The sequence below is a fragment of the Aedes albopictus genome, chromosome 2 (genome assembly GCF_035046485.1).
Source record: "Aedes albopictus strain Foshan chromosome 2, AalbF5, whole genome shotgun sequence".
NCBI classification, from domain to species: domain Eukaryota; kingdom Metazoa; phylum Arthropoda; class Insecta; order Diptera; family Culicidae; genus Aedes; species Aedes albopictus.
The window spans coordinates 37183283-37194213 of record NC_085137.1 but is presented as its reverse complement, the minus strand read 5'-3'; positions in this window follow the sequence as shown (position 1 = coordinate 37194213).

Below are 10931 nucleotides of genomic sequence, written 5' to 3'. Positions count from 1 at the left end.
GGTGATTCACAAATTATGTCACGCAAAAATCGACCCTTTTCAACCCCCCTCCCCCCTATGTCACACTTTTTGTATGCAACCTAAATATTTTTTGTAAGGGTCGTCACGTTCTGCAGAACCCCCCTCTCCCCTATAAGTGTGACGTTATTTGTGTACGACCACTAGTGTACGAGAAAAGCAAAACGTGACCGTTATATGGCTGGAATTAAAGTAATTCTTTAGGATTACCAAAGCACGTAAGAGGCTTCTCCACTAATATTAACCATAAATTCTTCCAGAAAGATCACTTCCAGCCGACATTCTAGCTCAGTTTTCCGGAATCCTGGAAAGGGGAAGAGGCCATAAAATTGTGTTGACTTTTCAAATTCTAAACACCAATAAAAGTGCAACCGTGTATAGAATCGGATCCAGGAAAAGAACTCCTTCATGCCTCTTCCATTCATTCACATGGCATCGGAACAAGTTTGCTGAGTAACTATTTTACGCTCGATGAATTTCCGTGTTCAGTTGTTTCTCTGCTGTTGCGCTCTTGGGCAGATGCACTTTTGCCGCTTCCATTGGAGTGGACTTTCTGGACTCGAGTCAGTTTGCATCAAGTTGCTTGCAAATAAAATTTTCCTTCTTTCTCCTCATCTCGTATTGAGTTGATGAGCTGCATGTGTGCCGGGATGTATGTTTGAATGCATTTTATTTCGGTCAGGCAGAAACACTTGAAGCTTGTTTGTCGTGCCACTTTAGGCACGTTTGACGAAAGCTTGCATTTGCAGAACTTTTCGTTGAAATGTGAAGCCTTTTCAACGATAACTTGAATCGTTTTGATGTGCTTGCCGCTGTTGGCGTAAAATATTGTGCTGAAATGACAGAGATTGTGCAAACATTTTTGTTTCAGAACAAGATTCAGAAAGTGTTTGCTGTCTCAATTTTGTTATAATAAATTCATCCTACCACATTTACAAAGTGTGCTATTTAAAAAATTACAAAAAAAAATCTAAAATTCAAATCTGAAGAATAATGCACACACTTATTTTAGAGTCACATGTTCGGCTTTTCTATTTTCAGTAAATGTTTGGATTACCGAAGTTAAGTTTTTTTTATCGAGCGTTCGATAAAAATTAGGATCAAGATATTTCCTGGGTCTTTGAAAGTTTCTGAGACAACTCCCTTGAAGACTCTCGCTCTCAGAAATTTGCTTTGGGAATTTCTGTGGCATTTCTTTTAGATTCCTTCGGCAAGTGATTTTGCAATTTCTGTGGCAAATTTGAAAAAAAAAATCATTCGGTAATTTTTATAGGTTTCCTTTCTGCTATATCATTGAGATTTTTCCCGGCAGATCTTTTGGAAATGTCTTTCAGTTTTGATTGAAATTCTTTCGATAATTCGGCAACTACGTTCAGAACCCAACAAACATTTTAGCTGTATAAGAGTGGAACAAATCACTCTTAAGCAAACTTTAGCTTAAGAAACTGCTTGAGCTTCGCTAACGGTGTTGGGATAATTTTATATTCTGAATCTGGTCTCCAAATTGGACCGAAATCCAAATTTTTATGCTTTTCGGTGCCCGGGAACCTATTTAAACAACAATTTCAAGTTTGTATGGTATTATTTGTTGAATCTCCCCTCATTGGATTTTGTATTTAGCAGTTGGCCAGCTGTCAAAAAGTGTCTCTTTGAAATTGGTTGCTCTAGAAATAAATCATAGTGGTTCCGAAAAATGTGCTTTTTCCCAATTGTTCTCGGAATATCTGTGGAGTTTCTTTGGAAATTTGAACAGCAGTTTCGTAGATTTTTTTTTGCGACTACTTATTTGATTTTTTTTCGTCAATACACTTATAAATTTCTGGTTTTATTCCGTCTGCATTTCCTACAGCAATTCTGCTTTGACTTTCTTATAATTCAAACAATACCGTTTTCAATTTATTTGGAAATCTATTTGAAAATGTCATAAGCACTTTGTAGAAGTTGTTTCAACAGTTCTTTCGCGTTTTTACAGCAAATCTTATGGATTTTTTTCAAGTTCAAGGGAAATTTGACAATTTATTAGAAAATGTTTAACGTAATTTCTTTCTTTATTTATGGATCATTTTTTTTGTGGATTCTTTCGGCAATTCGTCTGGAAATTGCTGTCACAATTTTGCAATGAATTCCTTTGAGATTTTCGGAATTCTTTCTTTCATTCGTTTTTTCATGAATATCTTGGACGATTTTTTGTTTTTGGCAATTTCCCCCGTTATTACAACTTCGCTAGTTATTGCTTTTAAAATTTGCAAGGGTAATTTCATTGACATTTCCTTCGGCAATTACTTTTGGAAATATCTGACACATGTTTTCTTTAATACTTTCGGTAATTTCTTTTGAAATTTTGGGAAATTTCTCTTTGGTAGTTTGTTTGGTCATTTTTCCTATAATGTCCATGTTAGAGAATCTCATGTTAGAGAATCTCATCAGAAATTACGTTGAAATTACTTCGGAAATTATTTGGCAATTTCTGCGACAATTCTGTCCGAAAAACTTTCTATACTTTAAATGGAAAATTTGTCGGCAGTTCCTTTGAGATCCCGAGCTGTAATCGGGTTCTTCAATGGTTTCTTGATTATTTCATTATCTAAATCATCACCGGAAAGTGACTCAAAATTCAAGATATTTTTTTGGGGATTCTTGCGGTAGGTAATTGTTTCAATAATTACTTTGGGAAGATCTTCGAAAACTTGTTTGTAAATTCTCACACATTTTTTTCTTCAAATAATTTGAAAATATCTCCAACAGTTCGTTTGTAAACGCCCATGGCCCTGTAGGATTTTTTCCGCATTTCTTTTGTTGTCTATTTTAGGAGTTTGTTGTGCGATTCCTACAGAAATTCCATCGGTATTTCACGTGAGGTTTGCATCGGTGATTCCTTTCAGAATCTGTAGGTAATTCTTTCAGCCATTTCTATGGAAACCTCTTGAACAAATTATCTTTTCGGTTATTATTTTCCAGCAAATCATTCGGTAATTCATCCTCTTTTTTAAATTATTTCGATGTCTATTTTTCTCGATGTTCGTTCGATAAGACCTTAACACTTTTCGAAAACATCATGAATTATTTGTCTGGAACATTGTTTGGTAGTCTTTTCGATCATTCCTCAGCCAACTTATTTCCCAATTCTTTCAACAACTTCTTGGGAAGTTTTTCAGCAATTCTTTTGAGAAATTTTCCGGAAATTGTTTGAAAATTCTTTCGTTATTTAACAGTCATTCCTTTAGTAATTTCATTGTTGTTGGAAAATCACTTACTTATTTTAAAGTGCTAGTGGCAGTAATCAATATCCAGAATATGTTTTCAATATTTATGATGCAAAGTGGAAGTCTATTTATTTTAAATTTCTAAAGGCAGTAACTGATTATCAGAATTTATTTTTGAAAATCTTGGTACAAACAATAGTCAACACAGTCTTGTTGCTATAATTCTTCAAGCAAAGCATGTGTTAATCATAAGGAGTCTGTTTTTTTTTGCATATAATTATTTAAAATAGCCGGAAAGGTGATGTCCATATTTCTTTACGTGTCAGAGAGCAAGCAATGGCGTTTTATCCCGAAAATATAGAGAACGTTCCTTTGTACCATCTCAGCAAAAAACGACCAAAGGAGTGACATTAACTTTCTTAGCAGCGTCACTCCCAACGTTTAACGATCCTGAAACTACCAGGTACCCCTCTGATGCTCCTTTGGTTCACTAAAACGCTTGTGTGACCCCCTGGAACATCCCAGAGACTCTCTGAGACCCCTTAAAACGGTCCTCCCGGGGAGCTTTCCAAATGCTTTTGAGACTCCTGTAACGTTCGTAGTGAAAAAAAAATCTTTGAGACTCTCTGAAAAGCTTCTGTGATATCCTGATACGCCCTGAACCCAATCTGAAACGCTGCTGACACTTCTAGTGACCCCCCCTCCTCAAGTGATGTTGGTGTAACCTCAAATTCTCAAATTTCACGGTTGAGTTGTTTCACGTGAGTTCTTGACTCGCCAAACTCACCACCGAAAAAAAATCGGGCATTTGTAGAGTATGACACATTCTACCGTGACATTACAACTTTTTGACGCCTTTTCTGTCAGATTTTCTCTATAACTCGTAAATTTGATCGAAAACCCTCAAAAATGTTTACATATTCGGATTCCTTGTAAAATTTCCAATAAATATGGTCTGTTAAACAGTTAGTTTTCATTGGGAAATTATGTTAAGAAAAGGCTTCAAAACATTGTAACGTCACGGTCGAATGTGTCTAATAATTTTATTCATTGATTCATTGCTTGGTGTTCTTATTATTTACATCGAAGTTTTAGGAATACAAAGAAACAACAGACCTAATCTTGCGTACAACAACAATAAATATCTTTCTTTAACTTTTACATGGAATCGATATTTTAGCGCTTGACTCGCGAGAGCGTGAACAACACTGTCCTGAGGTTTCCTAGGACTTCCTGAAATGCCCCTGGGAACCCCTGCAACCCCCAGAGACACCACGGGACTCTCTTTGACCCTTTGAAACGCTCATGAGACCTCCAGACACCCCCATAAAGTTCCCTTACTTGTTTTACTCCAATGCCGACTGTATAGTAGAGCACCTTCTTCGTCGGTCTTGGGCGATGTTCCTCCAGTTACCTCGAACGTGTAGGGATCGCAGATCTTCTTCAATTGCGTACAGCCAGCACGTTCGCTGACCTCTACCGGGTCCCCTGCTGAATATTTTTTCGCTCTTCTTTCTTCCGACGTTCGCACTACGTGCCCAGCTTACTGAAGTATGCCGTATTTTAAACGTTTCACAATATTCGTATCTTTGTACACTTTGCGATCCATGCATCTGCTCCACACTCTATTTTCTTTTTTCCCACAGAGAGTTGTCCGCAGCACTTTGCGCTCCAAACTCCGAAAGCTTTGTGGTCTACCTTCTTTAACTCCAGGCTCTAATCGCAGCTGCAATACCTCGTTTTACTTTACGGGAGCGTCATTGTCACATGACACTAGTGTACCAAGATAAACAAATTCTTCAGCTACTTTAAACATACTCATCAACCACTAACACCACTCGACCTGCATCTGTCTCTACTCGCTATCATGTACTTCGTCTTGGTAGAGCTAAACGTCCAGCCTTTCCAGACGATGAGATCAAAATCGTCCGCAAAGCCGAGGAGCATGTGTAGCCATGTGATGATAGTGCCATTCCCAAGTAACAATTTTAATTTTATCAAAGTTTTTTAGCGATTCAAAAATCCTAAACATAAAACCATTGATGCCGATTTGAAAATGCTCTCGAGTTCTTGTATGCCTCAATAAGCCCACGTTCTGGCTAGTTGGCCCAGTCTTATTAGGGTCTACAGGACTTCGTATGCAAACCGGCTTAGGATTTCGAGTTGTATCATAGTTTTATCAATCTTCTAAATAAAACCATCTTTTGACTTGTCAAATAATTGTTTTGATTATTTTTCACTCTCAATGTTCGATCGTCAGAATAAATTATGCTTGGTTGTTTATCCAGGCATCAATTGGAAAGATGCAGATATGGAATTCAGATTTGTTTTCCTATTTACTACGTGTCAGGAGACATGCCACGGAAAATTTGTGGTAAATATGACTGTGATAATGACAAAAACTAAGTGCGCCACACAAACTATGCATAATTTGGAAGTTAATTGCATATAATTTACTCGGTGGAATTGGGTGCAAAAAAGGTTTTTTCAACACAGCGGAGTTTAAAAGACATTATGTAATTTTTCTGACAAACTAAAATGACGGAAACGTGTTGTATGGTTTGATTTGATCTTAAGCTGTACGTGAAATCATAAAATTGAGTAATAATTTTTCTGTATTTACATGAATTATCCCGGCTAGGCGACATATTTTTCTGATAAAACTCTATGTTCCTGATGATTCCTCCAATAGGGCTAACCCTCCTGAGGTAGTCATAACTGAGCTCATGATAGAACTAGCGGTTTTATCACAGCATTTTTTTGGTTTATGTCGCGGCCACGAAATCTTTTGTTGGTTTTATGCATTGCCTCAGAGTTTTGTGTATTTGTTTACAAAAAAAATCTCTCCGACAACAACCGCAAATGCAAGCTTTATTGAAATGGTATATAATAAGTGATAAATCCAATTCATGTCTACTTGCAAGTCTTTAACTGAAGATGTTTATAGCAGAAGTTATATGATAGTTTTATGGAACGCCAAAGGTTCGAAGTAAAAAACTACCACATAAAACTAATTTAGAACAACTAGCTTTTGGACATGCTCGTATAAAACCAGGATAAAATATGAATAAACCTTCAAGGCATGCTGATTGTTACTTGGGATTCTTCTGCACACCATACCTTGTAATCGCAAATTTGAAAGAGCATCACCCTGATTCAATCCATCCATGGTCACAAACGAGGAAGACATTTCGTCTGCGATCCGTATACTTGAATTTGATCTACCCAGGGTTGCGCGCATCAGCCTAATTAGTTCTCTTGGTTAACGGCTACACAGTCTTGGGATTTAAAAACACGGGGATAGTGTCTTCCTCAGGGGGAAAATAATTACTATCCCCGTGCCGAAACGTCGGGTGAATAAAACAACTCGTTTTTTTTAAATCCAAGACTGCATAGAGAGTCAACCATACAGTCGTTTTTCAATAGCAATAAGCCTAATTAGTTTCGCCGGAAAACCCTGTTCGGACGTTATCTGCCAAAGCTCATTTCTATTCACTGAATCGTACGCTGCTTTAAAATCAATTAACAGATGGTGAGTCTGCATTAGGGTGGCTCACACTTATATGAAAAACAAAAATTTCGAAAAATACCAAGTCTTACCTCCTAAATCAGTTGTTTTAGACTCCCAGAAGCTACGTTCAAAATTTGAGAAAAATCGGTTGAGCCTAAGGGGGCGCTCAAAACGCTTGAAGTTTGTATGGGAAAACTTGGCCAAATGTATGCAGAAATTTTAAGTTTTCGAATTTTGCCGCTAGGTGGCGCTGTGAGCGTTCAATAATCAAACCCTTTGGTATTATTGTAGGTGACTATATGCCAAAGAACTTTGTCGAAGACCGCGAAGTGATCCGACGGCTGTGAAAAAAGTTATACCCTAGGCAAAGTGAGGCAAAGTATTGAGATTTCATTATTGATATTATTCCTTTACATGTATTGGAAAAATAACAATTAAGTTTATCCTCACTTTTCCTAGGGTGTAACTTTTTTCACAGACGTTGCATCACTTTGCGGTCTTCGACAAAGTTGTTTGGCATATAGTCACTTACAATAATACCAAAGGGTTTGATTATTGAACGCTTACAGCGCCACCTAGCGGCAAAATTCGAAAACTTAAAATTTCTGCATACATTTGGCCAAGTTTTCCCATACAAACTTCAAGCGTTTTGAGCGCCCCCTTAGGCTCAACCGATTTTGCTAAAATTTTGAACGTATCTTCTGGGAGTCCAAAACAACTGATTGAGGAGGTAAGACTTGGAAATTTTCGAAATTTTTGTTTTTCATATAAGTGTGGGCCACCTTAGTCTGCATGCATAAGAGTAACTGGAGGATGTCGAATAGCAACCCGATAAAAATTGTTCTCAAGAGCCATCCAAGTGGTACAAGAAGACGTGGTGCGCTACGAGCTAGGGTGGGTCGATCAAGTGGAGGACGATTTGTGAACCCTTCGCAGAGTGCGGAACTGGACACGCACAGCCATGGACCGAGTAGAATGAAGACGACTCCTATTAGCAGCAGAGAAGATTCAGGCCTCAGTCTGACCGGTAAGGTAAGTATGTGTCGAAGCCGTCAATTCCCGTATTTCAAAACTATCTTTTCGCCCGAAATGAACCTACAGGTTAATCGAAGAAGTCGCCTCAATAATTCCCGGTGCCAGCAATGTGATAACTTTTTTTCTTCTCATTCTCCATTTTTATTATGCTTTACCCACAACCTAATCCCCACCGTCGGTCGTCCCATACTCCAGTCGCCACCAAAATCGAGCACGACACCGTTTTAGTTGGCGCTAAACATTTAGGACGAAATTGTGCAGAAAAGACAGAAAGCTCCCCTAAATCCCCGGCACGAAATCCCGAAAATCCCCGTGCAAACAAACAGAGCAATAAAATTACGAGGCAGGCAGGGAAACGTGCCATGTTGGCACCATCGGTGGTGCGGTGAGGGGATTCTGTGAGGCTTGGATTCTGGGATATGTATGTTCGATCTGCTGCTACTAAGGTAGGGGAAGGTAGTTTTACCAACAACGAAATCTTGTGGAATTCGAAATTGCGTTCCTTCGGATTTGGAGGCCAATGAAAGACAAAGGATTGAATGGAATTTCACCTCCAGGCTTCGAGGCGAGAGGGACGTTGTCGCTGGCCAAACAAAGACTCAACAATTGTGTATGAGATTCGGGGATGTTTTTTTTACTCGTCCGTGAATCTACGCTAGAATCGAGAAGGGGGACAAACTATTTTCCGAAATAGACATAAAATGGTCCGATCCGATGTGGCAAGGAGTTGTGAAGTTTTACGACATGCCCGGTGGCAACTTGCAACGAACGATGACGACGTCGTCGCAAGCCATGAAGAGACGGAAAAGTTCAGTGAAAGTCTTTGGGGTTTACTTCGGAAAATTGTTGTTTTCGTCTTGTTTGTACATAGACTTCGGATGAAACATGGGACCGAAGGCTCAAAGAATTTAGAAGGGAATGTGTTGACATCCAGCTGGCAGTTTTAGCTCATATCCGTAGTTTTGTCGTTACTGACGATTAGCTCCGAGGCGGCTTGTTTCCTGCTCCATTGCATACATATGTGCAGCTACGGATAGTTTAATCTTACTCGATAGTTGGTTGGGGAAGTTTAATGTTTGAAGTTTGTTTGCCGAAAAACATGTTCCATTTGCAAAATTTGCGATAATGATCGCTTCTGGCGTTATACACTAAAACCTCTTCTTATGCACTTTTAATTTATGCACCTTTTTTATGCCCTGCATGAAAAGAGGAAGAGCTATTCAGAACCAAATATGTATTGTACATAAGGACATGTAATGACGGTAACAATGGCATCGATGGCTAGAGGTCGTTTATAGAGAAGAGCAAAGGGTATAATGGCGTTTCAAGGGAAGGGAGGGGTGCGCAGAGGCGTTTTACGTGGTCCAAGGGGGTTTCAGAGGAATACCTGGAGAACTCAGGGGCGTTTCAGGGGTTTTCAGATGCCTTAATAGGGGTTCAGGGGCGCTTCAGTAGTCCAAAGGGGGAGGTGGAGGGGGGTGTATTCCAGGTTATCTCAGGAGCGCTTTAAGGGATCTCAGGGGGTTCCAAGAGAGTTCCAGAGCGTTTCACGGCCGTTTCAGGAGCGTTTCGAGGGTGCTTCAGGAGGTACTAAGTGATCAAACATTTCAGACGGTACCATTGGATCACACAGGTCTCAGGCTCGTCTCAGGGACATTTCAGGAGGTCATAGCGGTGTTTTAGGGAATTTTAGGGGGCAACAGAAGATTTCAGGGGCATTTCAAGGGGGACCCAAGGGGTTTCAGGAAGATACCAGGTGGTCTCAGGGGCGTTCTTAGAGGTACCAGGGTCGTCGCAAGGGTGTTTCAGGGAGTCGCAGGGGCGTTTCATGGGGTACAAACACACCTCAGGGTCGTTTCAGGGGAAAGCAAAGGGGCTTTAGAAAGATACCAGATTATCTCAGGGGCTTTCTAGGGTGTCTCAGGTTCGTCTCAGGGCTATTTCAGAAGCTCTCAGCGGCGTTTCAGGGAGTTTAAGGGGGCACCAGCAGATATCAGGGGAGTTTCAAGGGGGACTCAAGGGGTTCCAGAAAGATACCAGATAGTCTTAGGGGCTTTCCAGGGGGTCTCAGGGGCATTTCAGAAAGTCTCAGCGGCGTTTCCGGGAGTTTAAGGGGACACCAGAAGATTTCAGGTGCGTATCAAGGGGGGCCCAAGGGGTTTAAGGGAGATACCAGGGTAGGGGCTTTCTAGGAGGTCTCATGCTCATCTCAGATGCATTTTAGGAGATCTCAGCAGCGTCTCAGGGAGTTCTGGGGGGCACCAAAAGATTTCAGGGGCATTTCAAGGGGAACCCAAGGGGTTTCAGGAAGATACCAGGTGGTCTCAGAGGCGTTGTAAGAGGTACCAGGTTCGTCTCAAGGGTGTTTCAGGGAGTGGCAGGGGCGTTTCATGGGGTACAAACACACCTCAGGGCGTTTCAAGGGGGACCCAAGGGGTTTTAGAAAGATACCAGATAACCTCAGGGGCTTTCAAGGGTGTCTAAGGTTCATCCCAGGGCAATTTCAGGAGTTCTCAGCGGTGTTTCAGGGAGTTTAAGGGGGCAAAATAAGATTTCAGGGGTGTTCCAAAGGGGACTCAAGGGGTTTCAGAAAGATACCAGATAGTCTTAGGGGCTTTCCAGGAGGTCTCAGGGGCATTTCAGGAGGCCTCAGCGGCGTTTCAGGGAGTTTGAGGTGGCACCAGAAGATTTCAGGAGCGTATCAAGGGGGACCCAAGAGGATTCAGAGAGATACCAGGAGGTCTCAGGGGCGATCTAAGGGGTCCCATTGTCGTCTCAGGGGTATTTCAGGGAGTCACAGAGTCGTATCAGGGGGTATCAACATACTTCAGGGGCGTTTCAAGGGGTACTCAAGGGATTTTAGGGAGATGCTAGGAGGTCTCAGGGTCGTTCTAAGGAGTCCCAGGTTCATCTCAGGGGTATTTCAGAGGGTCGTAGAAACATTTCAGGGGGTTCCAACAGCACTCAGAGGCGTTTCAAGGGAAACCGAAGTGGTTTTAGGGGAATACTACGAGAATTCAGAGGCGTTTGAAGCGGATCCCATGGGATCTCAGGGCATCAGGGTCTTTGAAGGGGGTCTCAGGGTCATCTCAGAGGCGTTTTAGGAGGTCTCAAAGGCGTTTCAATGAATTTCAGGGGATCCCAAGAGATCTCAGTGGCGTTTC